General features: G+C 38.7%; 1 long non-coding RNA gene across 3 annotated transcripts; it reads left to right on the forward strand.

Moving 5' to 3' along the window:
• The first annotated feature begins 2,163 nt into the window (after nucleotides 1–2,163).
• LOC128316316 (uncharacterized) lies at nucleotides 2,164–12,440 on the forward strand. 3 transcript variants are annotated; one of them, XR_008300004.1, is made up of 3 exons: nucleotides 2,164–3,540; nucleotides 11,689–11,790; nucleotides 12,182–12,440. It is a non-coding gene; the product is annotated as an uncharacterized LOC128316316 (long non-coding RNA). The 3 variants fall into 3 exon arrangements; XR_008300006.1 differs by lacking the exon at nucleotides 2,164–3,540 and adding an exon at nucleotides 7,720–7,874; XR_008300005.1 differs by lacking the exon at nucleotides 2,164–3,540 and adding an exon at nucleotides 11,329–11,614.
• Nucleotides 12,441–12,658: the final 218 nt, after the last annotated feature.

Below are 12,658 nucleotides of genomic sequence, written 5' to 3' on the forward strand. Positions count from 1 at the left end.
TTTATAGCAATCCTGTTTTGCAGATTAAAAACTCAAATCAAACCTTAGCAGTCAATCAGAGGCTTTGACCTTCCACATGAAAAGCTGATAATATTTGTTACAAATTGGACTACATAGAAGATTCAGGATTTTAAAAAATTAACACGTTCTGAAATGTAGCCCAGCAAGGAGGAAGCACACCAAAATATGAGCTAAGATTTTTTAGACCTCCAAGACATGAATATTAAAGCTTATTATAGAGCTCCCTTTTCTTTTTTAAATGTGAAGATTTAACCAACACTCTCAGTAAATTTCCATGTGTTATTTACCAACTGATAAGTCATAGACTGTTTGGTTCTTCTGTGTCCTATCATATAAAGTGTTTGTTTTGTTTTGTTTTGTTTTTTGAGAGAAATTTGATAAAAACCAAATGTGGCTGAATAACAAGTGAATTCATTATATTGAAGGTGAATACATGCCTATATTTTAGAATAGATAATTTAAACCAAACATGACACCATGAAAATTAACATTTGTTTTTCCTCAATGCTGGGACACAGAGTAGTACTCTCAGCTCTTATTTCCCAGTTACAATAACATGAATAGATATTGATGTAACCTATTATCTCAGCAATAACACATATTACAACCAGTGGTTATTTATTAGCAGTAAAATGTTTCTCCAGGGCTTAATTTAGAATGCTTGAAACGAGATAACAAAATCTCAGTCTTGGAAGTGATCTTCTATATAGTGATTGTTTGGGGAAATTTTCGTTGCTTCACAGCAGTTAAAGATCCTTAATGGGCTAGTGTGTTGAAATGAAGGCATATGGTGCAATATCAAGGTCTTGGAAGGCTGATGTGAGTGAATGCATGCAGAACTAGAAGCCAGACTTCTACATGCAGATAGAAATGTTGGGCATGGATGAATTAATCTACCCAATTCTACTTTTCCGTGATCAGGGCACAGTCAAACATCACGTCTGGATAGGTGGAGCTTTGGTGGGCTTATGGTGCAAAATTTGGCTGATCCAGTGGGTTAGAGCAGGCTGTCAGAGAGCGTTTCAGCGCTGAGCAAGCTGATTCTACTTTAGGTTTGACAAGCAACAGAGGAGTCTTATTCCTGCAAGTTTTTGTGATAGCAAGGCAAGCTTCAAAAAGGCACCGTCAGGGGGGAGTCCAGGTGTGTGGGAGTAAGATAAGGATGCAGGTCTGGAAGTTTTGAGTCACAGGTATGAACTGACCACAAAGCAAAGGTAAGAATCCCTTTACCAGATTCCGGAGTGCCAGGTCAGAGGGTGCTAGAGCAAGGCTGACTTGATGCTGAGCCCCCAAACCCATATACCTAAAGGCTTCCTATACCCTTCCTGACTAGGAATGGAATTGGTCTTAGAGACTGGGGCAGAGTCGAGTCTCCAGGTAGTCCATTCAGTGGTCTCAGCCATGGACAGGAGAGCTTTAAAAGCAGGGAATTGCTCCATGACTGCATCCTTCTTTACTCCAGGGGACTTGTTTCTGTGGACTTCTTTCTCCCTTTCCAAGATTCTTAATTTTGGAGATCAATCAAGATCTAAAGGCAATTCTTGCCTTGAGTACCAGGTTATTCCTGTGACCCCTAACAATGGTGCAACAGAGTTGGAGCGGGGGCCAGGCGTTCTCTTCCTGACACGGCTGCAGTCGTGCCAGGGTTTTACAGATGGCCCAGGGCCCTGGGCTTTTCCCTCCTAGCTTCCTTTGAATCTGCTGACTGAGGACAGAGTAATGGCTGGAAGTGTCTATGACTCTACTAAAATCTTCATGCTTCCAAAAACACTAAGATAAATTTCCTTAATGGAACTGCTGGCTAGCAGAAAAAGATTCTATAGAATTCTTACTTGTACTTCTATCCAAAGCTTTTTTTCTCCGATTCCAGATTCCAAGCTTTCAGTAGATTGCTTAATTATTTGGAAAGGTGCTGAGCCAGCAGGTGGCCATGCACAGCCTGGATCTAACCACGCTACAGCTGAGTGCTGTCTGTGTCCTACGCAAGTCTACGTCTTAGTAGACTGGCCCCTTCAGGACCACTCACACGGCTAAACACATTCCCTCTTGTTCAGCCTCCTTAGTCCAAAATACCAGGATGGTGACTTGAAAAGAAAAGGCATAGACAAGCTAGGAGAGCCTGGGACCTGGTAAGTAGGCACACGTAACACAGATAAGCATGTTCTTGTGGACAGGTGAGTATGAGCTGAGGAGGATCAGCTGCAAGTGAAGAGAAATACAGTGAAAGAGCAGATCTAATATTCAGATTATGGACCCAAATAGTAGGCAGTCAAAAGGTGGACAGTGTAGGGGGAGAAGGATGGTCTTCAGGTTTCACAAACCCTAAGTGGAATTTAAATACGTCTATTGACTGTCCATTCATTCATCCATCCAATACCTACCACAACCTACTATGTGTTCTGATGCTATACTGGAGGTGTGCCAAGCCCAAATTCTGTCAGCAGAGCCAGGGTTTCTAAATACAAGTCAGAATAGGATGAAATAAGGAAACTGCTATTTGTTAAACATAACATTAGGCACTTTCAAACTGAGTATTTAATTTAATTCTTGAAACATTCCTGTAGATATTATTACCCTTGATTCTGAAGAAGGGCAAAAAGAGCACATTTCATGGAAGGAGGATAGAGTAAAACCAGAGTGAAGTTGATCATCTGTGAAACCTACACGTAATATAACCTCTGAGTCTCTGCTTCCTTATCTGTAAAATAGACCTGTCTTTGAGGATAGTTGTAAGGAGGAAATTGCATTAAATGGCAAATACTAAAGTCCCCAGCATTTAACACCTGGCAACTGTGTAAGTGTGTGTCTTCTACATTCCCATCGGAAGTCTTACAGGAGGAGGTGCCCAAGAGACTGGCAGAACAAGGACTGAAGCCTGGCCAGGATCACACACAATTATCCCACCCTGGGAAAAGCAAGCATGGGTCATTCTTGCTGCAGGTAACCTGCCTTAGAAATCCAGAGCTCAGCCACCAATCCAGGGGGCCTGGAAAACCAAGGCAGGAGTGAATTAAAAGCAGATTAGTCATTAGCAAAAGCAGGATCCCAGTCACTGGAACCAAGTTGCAATGATAGGGAAGAACTGGTCAGATGACTGGTCAGATGGCCCAGCATTTCAGCAGAACCTGGAGTATCAGCCCCTGAGAAGAAGGAAGTCAGAATTCATTGCTCCCATATGCCCATCTCCAGCAGTTAGGGCACTCGGTTCTTCCTTCTATGACTCAGCAACTACTCAGCTGTTTGATCTGCCTCCAGCCTTGTTTCTCAGACCCCAGGGACTGACTGTCTATGTTTGTGATGCTGTCTTCTCCCCGCTGATGTCAGCTAGGTTCACAGTAAGCTCACTCAATACTGAGTCATCCAAACTCAAAGGCCCCTAGGACTGCCTGATGAATCACCAGACCTCTGGAAGGCTGAGCCTACCAGTGGAAGAAGTGGTCCTAGATGGGGAAAGAAGTAACTGGAGATACAGAGTACCAGGCACTTCCTTCAGGGATCCCCTAACCACTGCAGAACATGGTGGGTCTATCTCAGTCTCCATCTCTGTTCTCAGTCTTTCTGTGTGTGTGTCTCTGTCACACACACATGCACACACACGATCTTGTCGTGGATATGGTGTGATGGGATGGTATCTAGGCCACACTACTGCATAGGAGAAACTCTTCTTGTCCTTGACTTCTGCATATTATGGTTGTTTCCTTCTCATGTATGCTTGAGGGGGACCCCAGCCTAAAGCTCAAAAATAGGACTCTCTCTAACTCTTGTTCACTAATTATGTCATAATTAAATAACGGGGGAGAAGGTTTGCATTGTTTATGTAATGTTCGTGTTGGCCTAATTTATGAAATAGACCTGGACTACATTACAGAACTGTCACATTTCTCTAGGTTTGGACTCCTACCTGGGATCCAGCCTGAGAAATTCTCTTTCTTGAACATCCACCAAGTTTGTGCTAATCTGTTATTTGAGCCCATGTCCACAAAACACCAGCAGAAAAGGTTTTTAGATATGGAATCAGAAAGGGTGTGAAGGTCATGAAATGGGTGTGCCAATGACAAACAAGTATTTGAGTAAGTAGATCCAGGGAGAGAAATTATTAAAAAGTTATGAAAATGAGCACAGGACAATGTATGGAAGTGTTGATACACCTGAAACTAATAAAATACTGTATGTTAACTGGAATTAAAATGAAAATGAAAATGAAAAATTTTAAAAATAATAAATAAATACATAAATAAAAAGATATGTGTTTGTAAACATATGTGAAGAAGCCTATGGGAACAACTGTATGGTTAACTCATTGAAATTACGCTGTGAAAAAATCATCTTTCTAGAGGGATCTTCTTTCACTAAAATGTATTTGTAATTGTATGTGTAGAAGGCTATTGGGATAGCCATATGCTTAACTCATTAAAACTATACTGTGTATAAACTTAAAAAAAAGTTATGAAGAATTCCCTGTTTCATTTGGAACACCGTTTGCCATATCTCTGAATTTAGGTTCTTCTGCTTTATCATAGCTCAGATAAAACCCTTCTTTGATCACCTCTGTCATGGATATTTTTTCCTTTTACGAACTCCTACAGATCCCCTTAAATTTCTCTCTCATGGGGTGCCTGGGTGGCTCAGTCGGTTAAGTGTCCGACTTCAGCTTAGGTCATGAAGTGGGTTCGAGCCCCACGTCGGGCTCTGTGCTGACAGCTCAGAGCCTGGAGCCTGCTTCAGATTGTGTCTCCCCCTCTCTCTGCCCCTCCCCCACTCGTGTGCTCGCTCTCTCTCAAAAATAAATTTTAAAAAACATAAAAAAAATTTAAAAAACTCCCCTTTATGATGCTCACTGCTTTGTACTGGGGCAGATCTAGTAAAAACTTCTGTAGGTCCTGAAGTTTAAGTAATTTCGGGGGAACCTCTTTAGGAAAAATAGTTGAAAGTGATTAATCAAAATTAGATATGAAAATGCATATTTATTTAGAATAAAGAAACCACAACCAAATCAAATTTTAACAAGTTAACAAATGTAATAATTATTATAAAATCTTGAAAAATAACATTTTCATTCAGTAACTGCCTATTGGAGTTACTTAATTATAGTATTTTCTGTAGAGAAAATGGAAATATAATTCAGTCTTTCTTCAGTAATGGCTGGTCACACTTTTTATTGCTGATAATTGGAATGAATAGAATGTACAACTTCACCTATAGATGGACTCACTCTTTATAGTGCTGCCACCAGGTTGTGCCTCATTTTGTGCAATTACCAACAAAAAGAAAAATTGGTGCACGTATAAGTGTATAACTGCTTATGCTGTGTCGTTAAGAGTATTCCTGACCAGGCACTTTTGAGAACGACACCCTCCATTCACAGCTTTACATGTCTGATTAGAAGAATTCTCCACAGACTATTTTCTTGCCTCATGTACACTTCAAACCCTGGTGTCTCCTCCAGTACCCACCTACTTCCTGGGCTGAGTGCCACCTGGCATGTTCCTGTCACGGTAAAGCCTCTGTTCTATACCATCAAGCCATGAACCCAACGAATCAGCACAGGGGTAGTAAGATGTTTCTAGAAATCACTCCTCCACGAGTGCAGCTGGCAATCAGGTCATTCTGAAATGAAGTATTTATGATCCCCTACGTATATTTCAATAAACTCAGCTAAACGTGTCCTTCGTACAATTCGTTTGCTGGGACTCAAAAATGTCCTTGGGCATTTCAACAGTAGGGGAAGTAAGACAGGAAAAAGACAGTTTAACTGAAGTTTTTTTTTTTTCTTAATTCTCACTTTTGCAAAGTTTACCAAAATGTATGAGCACATAAGTATGTTCATAGGGTTTCTCCTAGAGCATCAGAAGGGGCCCATGTAAGTGAGGGGCACTGACACTGGAGTTTCATTCACTTCATGCTATATCTGCCTCTGATTTAACTTTGCATTGTAGTAACTTATGTCCTCATCCAATTATACCTTCTACATTGGACAGCATTTTTACATTTCCAGGGTCTGATACAGCTCTTTTCAAACAGAAGCAACTCAGTGAATATTGTGGCATTAACTAAGTAATTCATATACATTAATGGGCAAGTTAGAAGAACCTGATCTCTCTCCCAACATGACTCGAGGGTACAGAGGAATATTCCAGGCTGTGCCCCCTCCGTGAGGAAGTCAGTCAGTAGCTTTGGTCTTGAGTTTCTCTAGAACCACAGGGCTTCTTCCACCGTCTCCAGGAAGTCACAGGCTTCTTGGTGAGGATTTCTGGAAGGATCATAAGTACTTTAAATAATAAACTTTTTACTATAATTTAAAACTGATTACAGTAAGAGATTGGTTAGTTAAATTGTGATACATCTGAAAAACGGAATTGTATACTAAAACGGGTGACACAGAACTATGACTTTTGAAATGGTAAAAACATCCAGGGTATACTATTAAGTGAGGAAAAAAAGCTCCACTACAAAATCACCAGTGGAAAGCTCTCCAAACAGCACCTTGTCCTTTACCTTGCCGGCTCAGGTAACCCCCACTATCACTCTTCTGCAACCTCAGAGAAATATCTATCCCCTCAGCTCTCACTTTCTCCCTTTCCCTACTGCCTTCCTATCCAGCTTGGATTCCAAGACCCATTACTTCAACTATCCTCTTCATATACTCTACACTCCCTTAGCCCTGTAACTATGCTTCCCCCCCACGACCACAATATTTTTTCCTCTTCTATAAACTGCCATCTCATATAACTTTGCCTACTTTTAAAAATTAAGACTTCAGTCTTTTAGAGCAGTTCAATGTTCACAACAAAATTGAAGGGAAGCTACAGAGACTTCCCATATGCACCTGCACCCGCACATTCATTATCAGCATTCCTTCAAAAGTGGTACATTTGTTATGATTGAGAAACCTACACTGATAACCTACATTATCACCGAAGGTCCATGGTTCACATTATGGTTCTTGCTTGGTGGTGTACATCCCACAGGTTTGGACAAATATATAATGGCATGTACCTATGATTATGGTGCCATACAGAGTATTTTCACTGCCCTAAAAATCCTCAGTACTTGGCTTATTCATTCCTCACTGTCCCCCACCAAATACTTTGCCTATATTATTGAACTCTTTCTTTCTTTCTTTCTTTCTTTCTTTCTTTCTTTCTTTCTTTCTTCTTTCTTTCTTTCCTTCTTTCTTTCATTTGTAGGAATCATTATATATTCTGGCAACTGATCTTTTGTCAACTATGTGCATTGTCAACATCTTCTTTCAGTCTGTGTTTTATCTTAACTTTATAGTATCTTTTTTATAAAGGAGTTTAATATTTTAAAGGAGTCAAATTTATCAATTCTGTCCTTGACTTCTTTTGTATGTTGTTTAAGAACTCTCTTTCCATCTGCAAATTTTAATGACATTTTTAATACTATGTTCTGAATTTTTAGAATGCTGCTCTACACATTTAGTATTTAATTCAGCCTAGGGAATGAGCAAAGAATTAAGGTTTATCTTTTTCCATATTGATAACTAATTTCCCACCACCATTTTATTATGCCACTCATCAGTAATACAGCTCCTGACAAATACTAAGTGTCACTGTATGCATGAGACTGAGCTCTGTATCCTATTCCATTGGGCATCTTGTCTATCCCTGTGCCAAAATTGTATTAATCAGTATAATTAAAAAAATGTTTCATGTTTATTTATTTTTGAGAGAGAGAGAGAGAGAGAGAGCGCGCATGAGCAGAGGAGGGACAGAAAGAGGGAGATACAGAATCTGTCTGAGCTGTCAGCACAGAGACAGACACGGGGTTTGAACTCATAGACCATGAGATCATGACCTGAGCCGAAGCACTGAACCGACTGAACCACCCAGGTGCAGTATACTTAATCAGTATAATTTTGTCAAAAGCATTGATCTACTTCCCAGCTTGTTCTTTAAATGTATTTTGGCTATTCTTGTTCTTTTCTCTACCATATGAACATTAAGGCCATTTATCAAGTTCTATATAAAACTGGGATGATATTTTAAATGGAATTGGATTCTACATTGAATTTATAAATTAATTTGTAAACAATTGCCTTCTTTATTATAATAAATCTCCCAATCCAAAAACATGTATTCCTCCAATTATTTGAGACTCTTCCATTTATTTGAGATTCCCATTACTTCAATGATGCTTTATTTTCTTTTTAATTGTCTTGTACATCTCTGTTGGATTTGTTCTTAGGTAAATTATAGTTTTTGTTGTCATTAGAAAAAATGTTTTATGTGATGATTCTCTAATGGATTATTTGGAATGTTATTAATTATGCTAAGCTTATCCAAAAATTTGGACCAAGTTTCAAATTACTTTTAGAATTTTTATTGATTTACTGTTAGAAATAATATTACATTTAGGTTTTATATGTGTATAAATACATTTCAGGTCTTTACAATTCTTGTACCTCATGTTTTTGTTCGTCTATTGGATTGTCTAGAACAGCTAGTACACTCTTGAATAGAAGTGGTCACATGAAATATATTTATTTGGTCCCTGACATTAATGAAACCACATTTAAAGTTTCATCAATATGCATGATTATTGTACATTTTGAATATTAAGTTTTCTGCTCCTAGTTTGCTAAGATTTTTAAAAATCATCATGAATTGATTTTTTTAACATGTGCTTTTTCTGGAATTACTCAGATAATCATGGAGATTTTCTTAATCTCTTAATGTAGTTACATCAAAAAATTTTAGAATTCCTTCTGAAGTCACCCATCCATTTCTGAGATGAACCCAACTTAAACATAAATACTGCTGAAGTTGATTTGCTACTATTTTGTTTAGAATGTTTTCCTGCTGTGCTCATAAATGAAATGGATCTATAGTTTTCTTTTATTACATTTTCCCTGATCTCCACAGCACACTAGGTTTTAAAATGAGCTAAGTAGCTTTTCCTCTTCTCCAATTCCCTGAAATAATGTATGTAAGTTGGAGATTATCTGCACCTTAAAGATATAGCACTCTGCCATAAAATCATCAGTACCCGATGTCTCTTTGGTAGGGGAAGACAGTTTTGTTTACCAATTTAATCTTTTTTAATGACTATTAGACAATTCATGTTGTCCAATTTTTCATCTGGTTAATTTTTGTGATTCTTTTTAAAGAAAATTTTAATCTAAATATTTAAATTCAGAGCATAAATTTGTTCAGAGCAATCATTTATGTTTTTAAAAAATCTTGACCTGTCAGTAGTTTTTTCAAAACATCAGTTTCTGGTTCTGTTTATCTTCTCTACTGTTCCTTTGTGTTTTACTTAATTTTTATAAAATTATTTCTTTTCTTTTGTATTTCCTGGCTTCATTTTACAGCTTTCTTCTAGTGTCTTAACCCAATCACTGGCTTATTTTAAATACATACTTTTTTATAAAGTTATTTTTGTGCTATACCTTCACTGCTAAGTGTCATAGCTTTAGCAATTTGTTATGTAGTACGTTCTTTCCTGTTTAGCACGAACTGTAATTTCTAGTGTGATTTCCTCTTCAGCTTATGTTATTTAAGTTTCCAAGCATATTTTCCCCATCTTTATATTGTTGACTTCTAATTTCATTCAGGTTAGAGAATTTCTCTATATCTTAACAATTCTTTAAAATTTTGGGGTGCCTGGGTGGCTCAGTCGGTTGAGCGTCCGACTTTGGCTCAGGTCATGATCTCAAGGTCTGTGAGTTCGAGCCCCATGTCGGGCTCTGTGCTGACAGCTCAGAGCCTGGAGCCTGCTTCAGATTCGGTGTCTCTCTCTCTTTCGCTGTCCCTCCCCCGCTCATTCTCTCTACCCTCCCCCTGTCAAAAATAAACATTTAAAAAATTAAAAAAATAAAATTACTGTTTCCTTTGTTATTTAGTACATAATTAATATGGAGAAATATTCTAAAGTTTGTGAAAAGAAAGTGTACTTTCTATGGAAGGATGTATATAGCACTCTATATAAAACTATCGGCTCAACCATATTAATTTTGTGTTTTATGATAGAAAAATGACTTGTCCACACTGTTTGTAAGCAAAGATACATTCTCTAGTATTATAGGTGAGAGCAAATCCTGAAGTGAATATGGAGGAAGTGAGGAAATAAGGTGCCAGAGCAGCTCTTACATGCAACTTTCAGGGTTTGTTATTTTATACTGTGGTTGGTTACACTTAATTCACCTAAACCTTATGTGGCGACTTCTAGTATAGCACTAAAAGAGAATTCCAAAACCCATCTGAAGAAAGAATGTGGTTTGAAGTTTCTCAATCTAAATGAGCCTTGGAAATGTATCTCTGTCTCTAATGCACAGGGTGCAAAACTTTATACAGCTTGTGTGGTGGGTGGAATGATGACCCCCTCAGAGATTCCACGTGCTAGTCCTGGAATCTCTGATTATGTTACCTTACATGGCAAAAGGGACTTTGCAGGCATGACTAAGTTAAGGATTTTGATATGGAGAGAAGATCCTGATTTTCTGCACAGAACTAATGTAATCACAAGAGTTCTTAGAAGTGAAAAAGAAAGGGAAGATATGGGGTGTTTGGGTGGCTCAGTCGGTTAAGCGTCCAACTTCAGCTCAGGTCATGATCTCGGGTTTGTGAGTTCGAGCCCCACGTGGGGCTGTGTGCTGACAGCTTGGAGCCTGCTTCGGATTCTGTGTCTCCCCCCTCTCTCTGACCCTCCCCTGCTCATGTTTTGTCTCTCTGTCTCAAAAATAAATAAAAACATTAATAATAATAATAAAAAAGAAAGGCAAGATAGTCAGACAGAGTTTTACAGATGTCAGGCAACTGGTTTCGAAGATGGAGGAAGGTGCCACGAACCAAGGCGTGCATGTGGTCTCTAGAAGCCGCAAAGTACAAAGAAATGGGTTTTCTCCTAGAGCCGCCAGAGGGAACACAGCCCTGCTGACACCTTGATTTTAGCCCAGTGGGAGCCATTTCAGTCAGAATTTTCCCCCCTTTTCATTCGTTTTGTAGGTTATTGCAATTTCATATTTTCCACCATATCTTCTATTTTCCTTACTAGTTTTTGTCAGCTGGATCTATTCATTTCTTATAAAGGTTTATTAAAATCTTCAACTAGGATTATAAATTTGTCAATTGATCCCTGTAATTATGTCAATTTTTGCTTTGCATCTTTTGATGCTAGGTCTCGAGCTAATTCGTGATTGGTTTGGTTTTTTGGTGGATTGTTCCTCTATTATTATGTAATCTCCCATTTACCCCTTTCAGTGCCTTTTGCGCTTAATTCAGTTTGACTTCTATTAATGTAGGACTAGTGTAGCAGAATATGCACAACTTGCCCAACGCATGTCACTTCAGCGCTCACCTCTATGTGTAAAGACTGCTTGCTGTAAGAACCTGTGACTTTGTGCTCGAGGGCTTTTTTTTTCTTAGCCTTGGTAGAACACTCTACTTAACCAAAAGGCAAGCCAGGAGAGCCAGAGAGTTAATGTCCCCAGGGTCACCACTCAACAATGATGGTCCAAGAGTTGGTCAATAAATACTCAAGCTTCCTTGCTCCTCAGGTGAATGTCTCTGAGGCACATTCTGCTCTGTCTTCCAAAGTTCCTCAGGGGACTGTTCTCCAGTTGCCCATAGTGGTAAGTGGCTGATAACACATCTTTGATCAATTGGCTTCTTCTCTTCCCTTTCTCATGTCACCACTTCCCTACAGGTGTTTCCTGAGACACAGCACCCTCCCCTCCAAAATGAACTACCTGCACTTGAATCCTTGTGTCCAGGGGTGCCAGCTAGCTTCCCTTCGGTTAATATACTTGTAAGTATATATTTCCTCACCCTTTATCATAAGTCCTTTATGTGCTTTAAGACTCTTCTCTTACGAGAAGTATATAGCTGGCTTAAAAAAAAAAGTCCAATCTGGAAAGTTTTGACTGTTAAAACTTTGATCCAGAGGTCAACCAACTCCTTCCATTGGCCAAATCCAGCTGGCAATCTGTGTATGACTTGCTAAGAATGGTTTTTTTAGGTCTTTAAAGGACTGAAGAAAGTATATGTGACCCACAACACCTAAAACATTTATTATTTGGTCCTTTGCAGAAAAAGGTTGCCAACTCCTGGTTAAATCCTCTCTTAGCTATTGTGACTGTTGATATATAGCATATATTTCTAACATTCATAATTTTAACTTACTCTCATTTCCTTTGCAGGTTCCCTTTTCTCTGTCTTCTGTTGGATTGATAATGTTTTTGATCTTCCTGTTTCTCCCTTCTGCTTGTTCAGAAGCTATAGATTCTGGGGTACCTGAGTGGCTCAGTTGGTTAAGTGTCCGACTTCGGCTCAGGTCATGATCTCACGGTTCGTTAGTTCGAGCCCTGTGTCAGGATCTGTGCTGACAGCTTGGAGCCTGGAACTGCTTTGGATTCTGTGTCTCCTCTCTCTCTGCCGCTCCCCTGCTCACACTCTCTCTCTCTCTCAAAAATAAATAATAAACATTAAAAATTAAAAAAAAAAGAAGCTATAGATTCTATTCTTTTGGTGATTACCACTAAACTTTAAAAATATATTCCTACCTATAATGTCTTTTTAAAGTTAAGTTGTTCAGCATTTTAACCTTCTCCCACTGAATACTTCATATTGTTGTTTAAAGCTTCAGTTTTTTATCGTTTATAACCCTAAAAACTTTT

Source organism: Acinonyx jubatus, chromosome B4, assembly GCF_027475565.1.
Source record: "Acinonyx jubatus isolate Ajub_Pintada_27869175 chromosome B4, VMU_Ajub_asm_v1.0, whole genome shotgun sequence".
Taxonomy (NCBI): Eukaryota; Metazoa; Chordata; class Mammalia; order Carnivora; family Felidae; genus Acinonyx; species Acinonyx jubatus.